Genomic DNA, 16,542 nt, shown 5'->3' on the forward strand with positions numbered 1-16,542 from the left:
ATGTGTCGCGCGGTGACAGACTGCTGGAAGGAGCAGCGCCCTCCCCAGTAACCGGACAGTTTCTTCGTCGCTGTCTGTCACAGGAGAGGGGCGTGGCCCCTTCCTATACACTAACTACACGTACTCTTTCATTCCTAAACTGTTTTGTATGAAACCTGAGCTCGCGGCCATAGGATCACGAATATTACTGCAGTGGAACATTCAAATTTAGTCTGTTAGTGACTCTTTTTCCTCCTCTTGTTTTTCTGAACCTTTTCCTCCAGGATTTACTGCTTTCCCGTGACAATAAATATAAGTAATGCAATAAAACCTGAAGTAGAGTGGACCTGCCAGTTTAAACATCTTGCCCCTCTACCCTAAGTGGTGGTCATTCTTCAGTCTTCTAATAAATGTTGCGCGTGCCCCTTTGGGCTGGCTGCTGCATCGACGACGAAGTCGTTGTCACGAGTACTTCTTTTACTTATTAAATGTGTGAAATATAGTTTATTTTCAATTGGTTCTGCGGAGGTGGGCAGGCCCAAATACATTTATTTTCGACGTGGATCCCATGGCCAGGATGTACTGCCCTGCAAAATTTCAGTTTGAAAGTTACCAGAGCAAAGTGCTTTTTTCTGAGAACTTTTCTCGACTGTGCGCGTGTCACAGCAGTACACCCTGCACTCTCCCACACGGAGACAAATAACTGGAAACAGAGCACAAAGCCTGCCTTTCTCCTCTGCTCGAGTTGCCTCGGGGGAAAGAATGGGGATCTTAGTTTTTTGCAACTAACTCATATGTGACTTCAGCACCTGCCCTGGCTCATCAGGTGGTGGTTGTTCAAACGTACGTGGCTGTGTTCAGCTGTCTGGCTACCTCGTCCCCTACATCATATCATATTTATCTTTGCAACTACCACGCCCAGGCTTTTACCTTTCTAAAATGTCAGTCGGATTTGTGATTTTAAAAAAAAAACATAATTGTACGCCATATCCAGATAGCTGCTCACTTCAAAGTGATGTTGACAGTTGAAGCTCAAATGACACACGAGCAAAAATGCACTTTTTAAAGCGTGCCATAAACGCATTCAGAGGCCTTAATTTGCCCAATAATTGCTGTGTCACTCACCGAGGATTGTACCTTAGTTTTTTTGTGTGCACTTTGGTAGTTGTAGTTCTAACATGTTTTCAGGGGAACAACAAACTGTAAAACCTGAAAAGATGTACGATGGACCATTGATAGTATGTGATGGGACACAGTTTGTCCTCGGGTAACAAAAGCTTATTTTCATTTCCGCATTAACAAACCACGTGGCGGCCGGACTCGGTAACGTGGCGTCTTTATAGAGCAGCGTCTGTTTTCTGTAACCTCGTGTTGTCAAAGCAGCTCGAGCGTGACAGAGCTGCACAGGGCCATTCCATCGAGTATCAAGTGGTAATTATCTTCTTTCCGTTGCAAGTGCAGCCCCTGCTTCCCCGCGGTTCTCATCACTCACCGGCCCTGTCCTTCCCTCATATCGATGACATTCACCGTTCTCCTCTCCGAGGCCCTGCCGATCTATATTCCGTTTTTTGCATTTCAATAAGAAACATAATTATCAGTTGATCAAACCACAAAAGGGCAAGCGTACTCAGAGAGCCGTAGATCACCATAGACTACAAAGGGGTCGTGGGAGGGAGCAGGTGCTAAGGTGGCAAGGGTCAATCAGGGAGTCGGGTGATAAATGAGTGTGCTAATCCCCCCTCCTCGCCAGCACGCACCCCCTGTTCCCCCCAGGCGCAAACAGAAGGGTCCTCCGACATTAGCCGGTCATTGAACTCCCCGTCCCCGCTGGTTGCGGTTGCTCGTTCTCATTAACCATACGAGCACCAATTAACAAACAGACGTTAGATGACTGTGCAGTCACATCAAAGTCGACGAAGACGAGGCTTTGTCAGAATTTAACCTTAGCACCGAAAGTAGTCCTATCGCAAGCCAGCACTTTACAAATGAGGAAATAATACACACCAGACTGCATATTATGAAAGTGGTGGTAGGTGATTTATATAAGTATATTTGGCATTTTGTAATCAAACGGAGAGTTCATGTGATGCACACAGATGTGCTGAAGCACAGTGTGTCACACACAGTGCTTCGTGGTGGGGAATAAGTAGTGAGTTCACAATATACCCATTTAGCACTGGATGGAAACAATTTATGCGGTCTGAGATTACACAACAACTTTTTCAAGAAGCACGCATTTTGGATTAAATAATTCAGTCTAATGATGTTATTTGTGGAAGTTTCAACAATCAAGTTAACTGTGAGGATTGTTGTCAATAAACAACAAGAGAGAGAGGGAATTCAAGGAGCACTCTTGGTCCCCCAAATCGAATAGTCAAAACAACAAAAGAGTGTGCCTCCTTAGGAGAAGAGCAAGCATGAAGAATGAAACTTGATTCTTTAGACAGCCCTCTCTCACCAACCTGGTTGGTGACATGCTTCATCATCGGGCCCCACCAGGATGGTCGAGTACCTCCCCGGTGTGCTTCAACACCAGGATTACTGCAGAGCAGGTTAGTGTTGTCTGGGTGACAAGTGCAAGTGATTGTGAAGTGAGTTTAAAAGTGTTTTGGTTGTGTCCAAAAATAATTTTATTCGTCGGTCAACCAGGCATCGGTAAAAACAAAGTGAGCGATGTATGTGCTGGATAGATTGGTCAGCTAGGTCTCACTGTGTGTGGTCAACATGTTTCTGCCTATACGGTGCTAAAGGCTAGGCATTCTTCAGGACCAGAGTGTGGACCCTGGTAGTATGAGCACGCTAAGGCTCACCCTAACCAGGAGGTCAAATATGTGAAAAAACAGGGAAACATTTTTGTAACCTGCTGTTACTGCAGGAACCTTCTAAACTGTAGGAACCCAACAAATATCAGAAAGGAAGAACAGACACAAACAAACATACAAAGATAAAAATGATTGTTAAGAATGTAGTCACAGTGCGTTTGTTGTTCCAATTTCATCATGCACTTGTGCTCTTCTCAAAGTGCACTGTAACTATATCTCAGGAGCTACGGTGTGCTATGGTGAGATAAGGAAGTGCACATATTTTTGCACATTATTGCTAGTGGTGGTGCCTAAGTCCACTCGTAATGTGAAGGTACCTTGTTTATAGCGCTTTTTCACCTGCACGCCTATTTGGGCGTTTAGCGGTATCAGTGTGTCAGTGTCAAACACGCTATCGTTACTCTAAGGAACACGCCGGTTCCTTAGATTGTGCTCTCTTGTGGACTCCTGTTGTGGGCCGGGGGAGCCACGGATGGACCAGCAGCCGGTGCCCCTCACAGGGCAGCCATGGTGTAGTGTTGAGATGCAGCCTCCTAGAAGAGCAGCTGGAAGGAGGGTTTGTCGGTGGTGTTGCTGGGGGGGCATCTCCAAAGCGGAGTCCCAAGGCGAGAAGGTGGAGTGTGGCTAACCAGGGGAGGAGGGATGAGGCGGAGTCCCACCGATCCGAGAGGGAGTGACAGTGATTCCTCTGGCTGATAGACAGGAAGCGGTGCTTTCTTGGGAAGTTGCAGGTATCGCCCTCTCTCCAGGCCAGCGCAGGTAGTGTCTGTGTGCGGTGCATAGGTCAGCCCCTGTCTCTGGAATGGGGCATCATAGTCTGGTCGGCAGGCTGGAAGTCTATCCCCCCCTAGCTGGAAGGGGGGGCAGTGTAAATCCTGAGGAGGGCGTGAAGGAGGGGTAGGGCTCCATCTACCTGAGTGGGAGCTGTGTTTGTGTGTGTCATAGTCAAAATGGCACCCTCAGCTAGCCAGGATGTCCCCCCGCAGCCTGATTGATGGGGAAGGGGGGTGGCAGTTCAGGATCCTCAGCCAGTAGCGGGTCCCCTCAAGGGCTTGTACCAGTATGCGGGGCCGCCAACGAGCTCCCAGGTGACTGCGAGTGAGGTGGTTTCTCCCTCGCCTAGTTGGGTGCCACCGGCGATAGCCTGCTGCTGAAGGTGGGGGTTGAGGGAGAGGGTCTCAAGGGCAGGAATGGCCCATGAGGGACAGAAGAGCGGGCCTTTGTTGAGGCCGTGGCTGCTGGACATCTGGTGTCCACCTTTACCTTCTCCGTGGCCAGGTGAGAGATGCCATGTCCCTGGGCTGTGAGGTAGGGTGAGGAAGTGTGTATGTAGGTGGGGCCCTCAATGGGGGAGGAGAGAAGTCTAGAAGACCCTAGGAATGGGTGGTAGGGGGCCCACCATGCTCCTGTTCTTATTAGGTTTGGGCCCCCAAGTGCCTCTTGCTTGTGGGAGGCCAATGAATAGCCACTCATAGGAGTCCTGAGGTGAGAGCAAGGCTGTCCCTTTAAAGGCTATGGCAGGTCCCTCTTGTCTGTTTCAAAATGGCAGCCGGATCTCTTCTTTCTGCATGGCCTTTGCGGCCAGGTGGGAAGCACCAGGCACCGTGGCCCCAGGTCCCGGGTTGGGGGGAGGTAGTGTATCTAGAGGATGGTCCCTCTATGGGGGAGGAGAGCAGTCCAAAATGCCTTGGGAGCCGAAGGGGTGGGTCTGCCAGGTTCATATACTTATTTGCGGTGTGCCCCCATGTGCCTCTTGTATGTGGGGAGGCAACGGGGACTGATGGCAAGCTGCTCACCGGTGACCTTAGGTAGAGGCTAAGCTCCCGTGGTTTCTCGGCAGGCGGTGGCAGGTCCCTCTGGCCCATTTCTAAGATGGCAGCCAACTTTCTTCTGTCTACTCGGCTGCTCTCCACAGGTCTGCGTGTATGCAGAAGGGGTGAGCCGCTCTAGTCCCCTGGTTCAGCCAGTAGGGCACGTGGACTTTTGCGGGCCAGGACAAAGTGGCCGGGCCTGACCAATGGACCCCTGGCTTACGTGCCCCATGAGGCCTCGCTGGGGCAGTGGTGCCCGATCTGTGAGTGAGCATCCTGGAGTGGGGTATAGAGAGGCACTGATGGCATGCCCTCAAGACAAGCGCATCACCACTCTCTGCAGGCCCGCTGCTACAGCTCCAGCCCAGGTACCCATACAGCTGCTGTGAGGGGTGATGTTCGTTCACTTTGATGTCCCCCCGCGGCCTCATATGGTCTGCTGCTTCCCTGCACATGCTGCCGGTGCGTGGAGCTCCAAAGTAAAGCAGCCATCTTTGTATGTGGCCAGAATACACCCCTAAGGCAGCTGTCATTACGGGTAGCATGCCTTTGGAAGGGACAACATCATTGGCAGATCAGCTAGTCTACGGGCAAATGAAGAAGCTCTGATTAGACCGTTTTGGCTAAAGCTAGCTTAGTGCCCCCATAGTACCGGGACTGCAAGAGAGTGGATGGGGTTCCGTTTAAAACCTGGATTCATGGTGTTTTGAACAACTGGATTGAGTGGGTAAGAGCGATTGAGGTCGTAGATTTTCATTCTCTAAAGCAGTTGATAGTGACAGAGTGACTCAAGGGGGAGTGCTCTGCCCTACCTGTGCAGTACCTGTCAGATCTGACAGAGAGGTTTGCAAAGAACCTTGCAATGATGGCTGACAAGTGGTTAGCTAACATTGTTCACAAGGGGCTAAAACAGCTTGGTTCTAAGCCAAAAGGGGAGAGGAAGTCTCCACAGACAGGTTCCAAGCCTGCCAGTAAATGCCAGGATAATTACCAAGGGATCTGTGGAATTTGTGAAATTCATATGCTCCTTTTGTTTGGAGTTCAACAACCATGGTGTTTTGTAATAAAGCAGGTTCTAAAGGCTCTCTTGTGTTAGGCCTTCTGCTGCGATTAATTTTCCCTAATAGAGTTTCACTCAATATAAAATACATGTGTCAAGGCTCCTACCCTGTTCAAGGTGGGCGGGGAAGCCGAAAACCCAGAAGTAGGGAGAGCGGATGATGCAGTGGACATGGCCTAGTCTGTCAGCATTCACCTGCGTCGGTCCGGTCTAGTCTCTCCTTATTACCCTGCATCGGTCCAGCTTCCCGGAAGCCTGCGCTAGTTGGGATTCTCAAGTGAAGCAGTGTAAAAGCTGCACTTAGGAGTCCCACTTTGCCTGTAATTGATATTTAAACCTGTAATACTTACCTTTTCAACTACGCTCACGCTGCTGTTTCTTCCTGCACCAGCTGAAGTGGATTCCAGCATTTCTTCAGTGGCTGCTCCTTGTGCTGCTGGTTAACTGCCATTTTCAGCTATTTAGTTTACTCTTGTTCCTTGGTACCTGTGGAGACAACAAAGGGTGCAAAAATGTTTACCAACAGCTAATTGCTCTTCTAAGTTGAAAAGGTGGATGCATACTAAGTATTATTGGGCATATACTCACTGCCCAGTGCTGTGACTCCATGAACCATGTGGATGGTGATGTACATATTCTGCAGAAGAAGGAAAAGACTATCAATTGGTGTTTCCTCTACTAGAAATCAATAATTGAGAGTTAAGAACCATTATTTTTCTAAAGACTTTTCTGGCTCTCCTTGGGACATTACTCTATCACTTCTATGGAGTGAGTTTTTGCGAAACATTGATGGTATGATGTAATTCCATTCTTGTGTGGTCTGCCTTAAACCCTTTTTATTTTGTTGTTTAGGTAACTATTTGGTGCTATAGTGGTGTTCTAGAAGTAGTGATGTTCCTTTTCCTTATTTACTCAGTATTTTGTATTTGTTTCATGCTCTCAGGATTTACACTGCATTTTCAGGGTTCTAGGCACTAGATTCTAAGTGGAAAAGTGAGAGGTATTAGGTAAAAAAGATTAGGCTTGGGCGGAGCTCGAAGAGTTTCACTCCACGGAATTCCACTGAGTCACCTAAAAGCTCTGCAAGATTCCATGGAGTCCTGCCCACCCTTAGATTGGCTCCGTGCACTCACAATTTATGCCAGCAGCTCACACGAGAGCCAGGCGCACACCATGAAAGGCAGCAATATCTGTGTGAAAGCTTGCCATCGAGCTGGTGCCGCTGCTCATCTGACATGCAGCTAATTATGTTAAAGACTCATGTTCACAGTAGTAAGCAGGTTCTCAGCTAAGCAAATGAAACTGAAAGTGTTGAATTAATCTTCACTAAAGTTTACTTTTGAGTTTAGCGCAAGGATATTTTCTGTTTTCCAGACTGAACCATAAACTCCTCTGGTTTGGGGTTCATTTGGTCAAGTCAGGTGACACGGACTTCCACTACGCAAACCATACCCAGCTCGGAGCGCAGGTGACGGAAACTTTCCGGTACCTACAGATCAGATACGCACTCATGGCAGCTATATTGGTGGGAACTGCCCTCCCGGAGGCCTTCCCACTGGAGGACAGGTTGCTCACAGATAGAATGGATCGCAGAGCAATCTCATTGACCTACTAAACACTAATCAACAATTTGACAGACCCAATGCAACACTTATGTGAGAGATGGCAGAGAGATATCGGAGAACCCAACAACACTGATTGGCAGGAAGCCCTAGAATTCCCTCAGGAAGTGGCAATATCCTCCAAATTGAGACTAATACAGCTTAAAGTATGTCACAGGACAGACGTACCCAGAGAGACCCTAGTCATAATAGGAAGAACTGACTCCCCACTATGTATGCGTCAATGTGGGAGGGCAGATACATTCTACCATATTATATGGTAATGCCTCAAGATTATGAGCTATTGGAAAACAATCATGCACATAATCACACAGGTAGGCTGGGTCCCAGGACAACCTGAGCCCAAACAATGACTCCTTAATATATGGGAAGTGACTGACCTCAATCCGAAAAACCAAAGCTTGGCAACACTGGGTATGATGATTGCGAAGCGAAACATTGCCAAACACTGGGGAGCTCAGCTCGCCCCAACCGTCACGGAATGGTATAATGACTTGGATTGGGCTATGGTGGCAGAAAAACCAGTTTATATAAGCAGAGGATGCCCAAAGAAATGGGACCAGGTGTGGGGAGGATGGAATGCTCATAGGGGAGGGTTATGCACCCTGTCTTCTCAGAGCCTGGCAGTAACAGCGATTTAGAACTCCAGTCCGGAAAAACACGGCAGCCAGATTAAAGGATCTAATGATAAGCAAGTTGGAATGACAGGTATAATAATCAATGTAAATAAATGCTTGGATGTTTGTACACTTTATAGGTAAATGTATCAACAGTGTCCGACTGCACCATAAAACGATTTGGAAAAAAAGCACTGTTACAGCTTTATAAGCACTTTTGTAACCTGAATCTGTGTTCAAATACTTCAAATCACTGAGCAGCCAAAAGTCCAGTGAATATATTAAACAGTTTTGGCAGGGGCGCAGTAGTCTCATGACTAAGTGTGTTTTCTTCCCATGTTGTGCTGTAAGGAAATAGGCTCTTTTAATTATTAACACCACTTCTTGGAAAGGACTTGAACTGCATGCATGGCTGGCATTTGCTTCTGCATAGGCAAATGATTTCAGCCCTTTTGTCCTCTCAGTTTGTTTGGCTCCTGATGTGCTTGGAATCCTCTGCTCTGAATGGCATAGCAGCACAGACTGGATCTCGCAACCTCCACACTGACCACATCATCCTGGTGGAGCGCTCCATCCAAGCAACCATCCGTGGAGAGACATCAGAGTGCAACCTAGGCATCCAAACACTTCCTCCCGGCCATGCTGCCTGCAGTGAGACGGGATGGGGTCCTCCTCTGTACAGCTGTAGCTAGGAGAGCAGGTAACGCACATTCAAGGAACCGCAATGCTAATGTCTGGCACCGCACCACTCGAGAGAGAAAATCTGCACTGGATGGAGGCAGAATCATAGCATAATAGCATGCATTTGTGAAACAGACATGTTCGCCCCCTGGTTACCTTCACATACTTGTTAAGAAAGGTGCTTTTGATTATCTCATAAAAACGAAAACAAAGTTGGTCCGTAAACATGATTTTACTTGAAGAATGCAGGTGTGGAAAATCGCCCTGCCAGTCATGGAAAGTCAACATTTCTGGGATGCGGCGGGGTCGTTGTTGTTTTCTTCCAGGCTGACTTTACCTCGGCATTTCAGTGCAGGCTGAATGTCAGCTTGAGAACCCCCCTTTCTCAGAGCAGCCTGGGCTATTGCACTGCAGCTCACAGTGTTACCCGGAAAGCATAGCCCCAAGAGCCCTCCCTCTCCCTTTCAGAGTAGGTCATACTCAGAGACGTCCCCACCACCTTCCTCTTCCTGAGACAAGTTCAGGCAGCTGCATACAATGCTTGGAGCTAGCAAGCAGCAGAGAGAGATGGCAGTTAACTTCTTAATGTAGTGGTGAAAGCCAGTAAACTCCGCTTTGTGGCGTAAGCAAAGATTTTGCTGAACTCCATGCTCCAAGTGGAGCGCGGAGTAGTACAAACTGAGTAGCTCACTCACCCCTAAAAAAATGCACGTACCAATTTATGTTCTATGTAAGGTCATGTTCATTCCTGGGAGGTGAAGGTCCTAAAAACTCATTATATTCGTGTAAAGGAAGGAATCTGCAATGCAGAGAACGGATGCAGTTACCTTGAAGGGACCATAGGATTCGATCTTTTGTTTTGTCTCCACTTCCCCTTTCCACTGGGTGCTAGTCTTTCCTGGAGTTATATGCATGTGTCAGGAGTTTGAAGGGTTCTGGTGGTGCAGGGAATCAGCTTCTGCTATTCACGTCTCACTCCCACAGGATTGCACAGCCAATGCAGAACTGGTTGTACCTAGACATTACAATATGTTAAAATGAATTTTCCAGCACCACACCTGGCCATCCACTGCTACTGCAACATACTTATATTGAATGTAATGGAGCCATCGATATAACTACAGACATACAGAGCTGGACTGGCACCGGGCGTTTTGGTGTGCTGCCAAGCTGGGGGCTGATTTCATTGACGGGAACCTGCATGTGCTTAAAACCATTCGTTTTGCTTTGTTTATTCAGGAGCGCACACAGGTCCCATCAACAAAATCAGCCCCCACCGCAGTGAAATCATCCCCAGCTCGGCAGCACACCAAACACCCGGTAGCCAGTCCAGCCCTGCAGACATATATTGAAAAAATGAAACATGCTTTTTTTAGATGTATTAATTCAAAGTAAACTTTTAAGAAAATCCTTTGTAATGTTATTACAAGTTTGTTTGACATCCAATATTTTTGTCTTTAAAGCTAATCCTGTTCAAGTTAATAATAAGGCTTAGAACTCTTGCAATACACCTGTTGATGCAAGTAGTGATTGTTCTGAACTCCAACCCATCAACAGGTAAAACACATTCTAACACTAACCAAAATTGTCCAGGCTGACCACATAAAAAAAGAACTCACACACCAGACAACCTCTTCTGCCTTCACTATGTTGATGATTGTGCTTGTTGCTTTGCCTCTCATTTTGAGGGATAGCTGTTCAAGGGGGTGAGCGTGTTTACAGGCAAAGGTCCAAAGAATTTCTCATTGACAGACACCACTTCTCACCTGACGTGATCCTTATCATGGTTGGAGGCTGGGAGCAAGAGCTTGATTAACCCGTAGCTCCCCTACATCTTATCCCTACCCATGGCAAAATACTGGCTGCACTGCATTTCATGGTCACTTGATGTTTCCAGAGGATTGGCTCAGACAATGTGGACATCACACATGCATGTCAGTATCTATGCTTGCATAAGGAACTGAGACCAACAGAAGAGTGCACCAGTTTTTCACCATGCCACAGTCACTGGTGGAAAGGCAAAGGCTGACGAGGGACGTTAATGCCCTCTTCTCTATTTTGGTAGGTGCCACTGACTGCACCTGAATAGCTCTGTTTCATCTCTAAACATCTGACATCGGACTAGACCATAATCGCGTCAGGTTTTTTGCCCCTCTAAGAAAAATAGAGAATATTGTAATAAATAAAATGATACCAAAACAACAAAAATTCAATTAGTAGAAATGGTGACATGAATTTGTAAAGTTTGAATTGAAAATAGTGAGAAAAAGCACAAAGTGCCAGCCATGGGTATCTGGTTGCCTAGACCAGGTTAAGGTAAAACGTTATGTCCCAACACAATGGATCGCCAATTGTATATAGGGACCAGGTTAATCCTGGTGGACTAACTTAATACATTTTATGGAGAAAAAGTGGTATCAATGAGTTTTTGGTGGGGCAAGCTGGATTTGAAGCAGAGCTCAGTGACAGAGGGCTGCTGAAGAGTAGAGTTCTGGCAAAGTCATCAACAAATGTGGAAAAGCTCCAAACAAGTGAAGTCTGTCCTCAGGAAGGTATCTTTATCCATGGATAATTCTCTGAGACACTCCCAGTGAAGCTCTTTATTTTGGGACATAGAAACTCTTCTGAAAGTCAGATCTCCTACAGTGTGGCAAACTGGCAAGTTAAGGCCTACCAATGATTCAACATTGGTGGTTGCTGATTTGCCTGCAAGCCAGTCTCCCTAGGTTCTCTAGAGAGAGAGTTAGCAAAACATTTCTAAGTCCCATTTCTTGCAGTTTGGGGACAGGAGAATTATACTCTAACACCAGCTAAGGGTCCAGGACCTGGAGGGCACGGCTTTGGTGTTACGACTCACTGCAACTGAGGCCAACTGCAGGGTCCAGGGTTAGTTAATTTGGAACTGATCAGTTGGGCAGTTGCAGGGAGAGAGGCCTCTGGAAGCTTGTTATATCCTTGTAGCTCAAACAGGAGGTCAGCCAACTCACCCTTATTGGGTTCTGGGTGCATGGCAAGTAGGTATAGTCTTCTTTCAGATTCTTCAGACAGCAGGATAGACCTTCTGATTCTTCACAGGTCCAAGAGTGTTCTGAGGAGAGGTCTGTGGGGTCCACATTTATTCCCAGTGCCAGCCTGTGGGTGGAGGACATGCCTTTGCCCACCCCCTAAACCAGTTCGGTTCAGTCCCTTTCTTAGCTCTAAGTTTGGAGCCCGCCTGCCTATAGAGACAACAGAGAGGCAGGCCTTGGTATGAGCTTCAACTGCCAGTGATAAGATAGGCATCATTTGCGGCTTAGGAAGTAACTAGGTACCCCGCAGACCATCTGATCAAGGGAGGAGACCCCCTGCCCACAACCAGAGTGCTTTGTCAACTGTTTGGGGGCAATACATATCTCACCACAGGAGAGCCATCAGGGGTCAGATGACAAATGGTCACTGGCAGTAAAGCTTTTTGATTTTAGGCAGGGAAATGAAAACGTTTTACAAGTGCAATTGCCAAAATAGTCATATATAATCTGACTTGACCATTAAGTTGGATTTGAAATTACTATTAAAATATTTGCTATTTATTGTTTTTTAGAAGCGCTCTATTGCCCCAAGGGCATCCTGGCGCTGCGGAAATAGATGCCTCTAATATGCAGAGTGAGGAGCTCGAAAAGTGGGTCTGACGAATAATTTTGCTGGGAAAAGAGCCAGGTCTTGAGTTGTTTGTGGAATCAGGATTAATTCCATTCCATCCTCAAGGAGAGGGGGAGCAGGTTCCATTCCAAGGGGGCCAGAACAGAAAATGGCCTGCCACCTCTGGTCGTCTTCCTATAACTCAAGACCTCCAGTAAATGGGCATTAGAGGAGCGGAGAAGTCTCTTAGGTATGTGAGGAAAATCCTGAGCAGCCTGGTGCCTATCACTCTATTGAGAGAATTAACTGGATTTTGTAAACATATGATATAACCACAATCCCAAAGGATTCAACAAGATGGGTCAAAGGTGTCATAAAGATGTTAAAGAGAGTGGAGTTAAAGGACAAACTCAGAGGGACCACATACCTGAGAGTGACGGCTTAAGATGTAAAGGATGGTAACATGACCGTCTGTCTGAGAGGAAAGGACAAAATGATCTCAGGGCACTTCCTACTATTCCAACTTCTTCCAGGCGTCTCAACAGAAATGTGTGGGAGACTGTGTTGAATGCTGTCAACAGATCTAATAGTATCAGGGTGGCATTTTTTCCCTTGTCCAACATGATCTTGATCATCTCAGAAACCTCGAACAGTGAGGTTTCTTGCTGTGTTGTGGGCTTAAGCCGGACAGCGAGGCTTGAAGTAGATTTTCCAAGTTTAGATAGATTGAGAGCTGTTTATTAGCCAGCTTCTCAGTGGCACTCGATAGGAAAGGTAGCAGTGATATTATCCGTTAGTTGGCCAAGAGTTTGGGGTCTGCAGTTGGTTTCTGGGGATTGGCTTGATAAAGTCCTTCTTCCATATAGATGGAACTAATCCAGTTGATTACGAAGTGTTGATCAGTGGGTTGATGTGAAGAGTCAGAGATCTTGTGTAGTAACGAAGAGGGACATGGGTAATCAGGGGACCCTGATTAACAGTACACTAGAGCGTATCTGGATCCTGCAGCAAAATAAAGTCAAAGGGGTTGAAGGTGGCTGAGTGTGAGACTTCAAGTATGTATGCTTCTTCTTTAGGGAAGTTTGCATAGATGACATCTAGCTTCTTCTTGAAGAACCTGGCTAACTCATTACAGAGCTCCTGAGATGGGGGGATGGCATTTACGATGGCTTTTGGATTGAGGAATTCTTTTGATATGCTAAATATTTCCCTAGAGGAGTTTTTTGCTGATTTCATCTTATCAGCAAAGTACACAGTTATTGCATCTATTTTAAATCTATGGTACTTCTTTAGCACCACTTTATAATTGTACTTTTCAGGGTCAAAGTAATTCACTCCCCACTTTCAGTGAAGCTTTTGCAGGACATTCTCTCCTCTATTAGTAATGCGAAATTCGAAGGAGCGGTTTGGGCAGAACCTGAGTTCTTGGACATTTTAATGGGGGCAAGTTTGTCCAGGACACCAATAATACCCTTACTGAAGGCAATAGTGCCCTTCTCAAGGTCATGGTGATTTAAGTAGAGGGATATCTTCTATTTGTTTGGGAATTTTACCTCATTATTATCTTTTAGTCTAGAGTATTGCACCCAGTGATCTATAGACTGTGTCTTAGTAGAGGGGTCAGGCTGTTTTATGTGGAAGAGAACGAAGTAATGGTCCATCCAGGTAAGGGTTTTAGGCTCCAGTGTACTGAGGGAGGACAAATTAGAAGAAATACGGTTCAATATGTGGAGTGCTGAATGAGTGGGACCCTGTACTTTCTGCTCCAGACTTAATGTACAGGCCCAATCCATCAGTGTTTGCCCCGTTGTGTTGTTCAGATCGCCTACATGGATGTTAAAATCACCGAACATGGTAAAGTTGGCAAACTGCATGCAGTGTGGAGCAATGGCGTCACCTAGGGTGTCCAGGAGCTCAGAGCAAGGACTGAGAGGGTGGAAAAGGAGTACTCCTGACACTGAGAACGGTTCTGATAGTTTCAAACTGAAGCCTATGTATTCTAACCACTTAACTCATTCACTGTGAACCAAGAGCCTAGATGTTTAGCACAGTGGATCAAGGCAATGTCTCCTCCTCTTTTGCATACCCTATCCAATCCCCTTGATAGCATGCCCTTGAGGAATGGCTATGGTGATTTCAGAATTAGAGAGTTCAGTAAGTCAAGTTTCGGTGAGGAATATGAACTCAAAATTCCTGTCTCTGATGAGTTTATGAATGTCAGTAGAGTGTTTGGGTAGAGAGTTAATGTTTATTAGGCCTCCCAGCCAGAACTTCTCTTTCTTTAAAGCTGAGGGATGTGAAAGGGGACCAGAGAAAGGTGAACTAATTGATGCAGAGACCCATGCAATGGTAAGCACTGTTCTACACTTACAGCAGGAGATTGGGCCCTCAAACTCTGCTGCTGATAATCTGTTGAGGCAGCGGTTAGAGTAATTCATAGCGTGTAGACAGCATGTAGAGAGGAGAAGGACTACCTTTTTGAGCTGGCTAATGTAGAGCCTGCATCATGACTGGTGTTGTCCGTGGTAGTGATGCAGGCGGGTGCAGATAGGCCTGCCTTTGAGGCATCAGCGGAGCATATGCACGGATCTTGGCTTTTTATTAGTAGCCGCTGCTAGCATTGAAAAGCTAGAGAGGTAAACCTCTCAGATAGGCAGACGGGCTTTGCACAATAATGGAGGTTTAATTCTGCTGGTCCCCGGTGAGGAAAATTGCAGTATGAGTAAATGCAGTAGTCAAGGCAGTGAATAAAATATTAAAACAAATTGCAATTCCGAGTGCAGCTAGTAACACATACAGAAACTGCTGATTTGGAGCTCTGAATTTCCACTGTGCGTCCACGCTAATCTTGGCTTTTTATGTGTGGCTGCTGCTAGCATTGAAATAGCTAGAGCGGCAACCCTCTCAAAATGGTATCCTGTCGAGGCACAATGATGGGCCCTTGAAATATTTTTATAGCCAGTTTCAAACTGAATTGAGCACTTATTAACTGATACAGTGTGAACAAGTATTAACCTATGGGAGAGCCAGCCGTACCTGGGTAAAACGACTTTGGAGGTTTTTCACTGCCAGAACATGTAAAACATTAAATATACATTGCCCTATGGGTTTTTAAGGTCTACATTAAGGATGACGTATACATATTAAAAAGATAGGTTTAGGTGTTCCAGGTCGAAATTGAAAGTTTAAAACTTCACACCAATGTTGTAATGGTCCGCATGGAGTTGTTTTACAGTGCTACTTTAGTGGGTGGCACAGTGAGTGGTATAGCCCACTAGTAGCATTTAATTTGCAGTCCCTGTGTATGGGTGATACCATATAAAAGGGACCTGCGAGTAAATTAAATGTGTCAATAGATGTTTACCAATTGCAGCATGTTTGAAAGGGAGAACACCCACTTTACCTCTGTTTAGCAAGCAATTGAAGGCAAAGATCTGGGGGAATACTACACAATACCCCTAAACTGCACTTTTATATGTTTTGTAGCACAATAGTATTACTCATGTACTATCAAATGCTATTCATTAACCTATGTATGGAGGTTTTTGTCTACTGCGGTCCAATCTTTTCTATGTGGAGAGTTCTGCCATGGTTGTGGATGTCTCCACACATGTAGGTACACAACTTTGTAGTAAGTGTGGGAGGGACGGGGGAGTGGCTATAAAATTAGGAATACTTATTACTAAATGGGAGAGTTTTAGGGAGGGGTTGTAGGGGTTAAAGACAGAAAACCACCCCCACCCAAAAGAAAAAGTCCATTCCTATTCACAAACAACTGCACTTATAATGTTAATATTGCCAAAAATAACCTAAAACATTGAGTAAATTTTCTCCGGCTCACTCTTGAATCAATTCTAGCTTCACACATGGCCAAACACTCAGTCAGTTCAATTTTACCTGGTCTGTGAAGCCCGGGTGCAGAGTTGTCCTGGCTGCCCCTGGTGCTGAACGGGAGCCGTGGGAGAGATGCTTTTACCGCTTTCCTGGGAGCAAGACGAAAAAAGACAGCATGCTGATGTTAGTAAAGGTCGGACAGAGTTCCCTCTAGATGCAGCGTCGAGTGCAGAGGTCGTTTGCCGAACTGGCGACCAGCAGGCCTTGGCAGTGGCAATGCTTGGAAAAAGGTACTTTGACATCTAGTGTACCAGGGGTAAACTGTTGCTACCTGTAACTACATGGAAGGCAGGACTACAGTTCCCACAATGCACTAGACTATCTGCATATGCAAAATCCCTCAGCGGATTAGATGGCCAGCGATCCTTCAGATCTGGAGAATTGTTTTACCTGCAGTTTGCAGGGGACTAGTGCCACTAGTCCTGGGAAGTCTCAGAG

The sequence above is a fragment of the Triturus cristatus genome, chromosome 6 (assembly GCF_964204655.1).
Source record: "Triturus cristatus chromosome 6, aTriCri1.1, whole genome shotgun sequence".
Classification (NCBI taxonomy): Eukaryota; Metazoa; Chordata; class Amphibia; order Caudata; family Salamandridae; genus Triturus; species Triturus cristatus.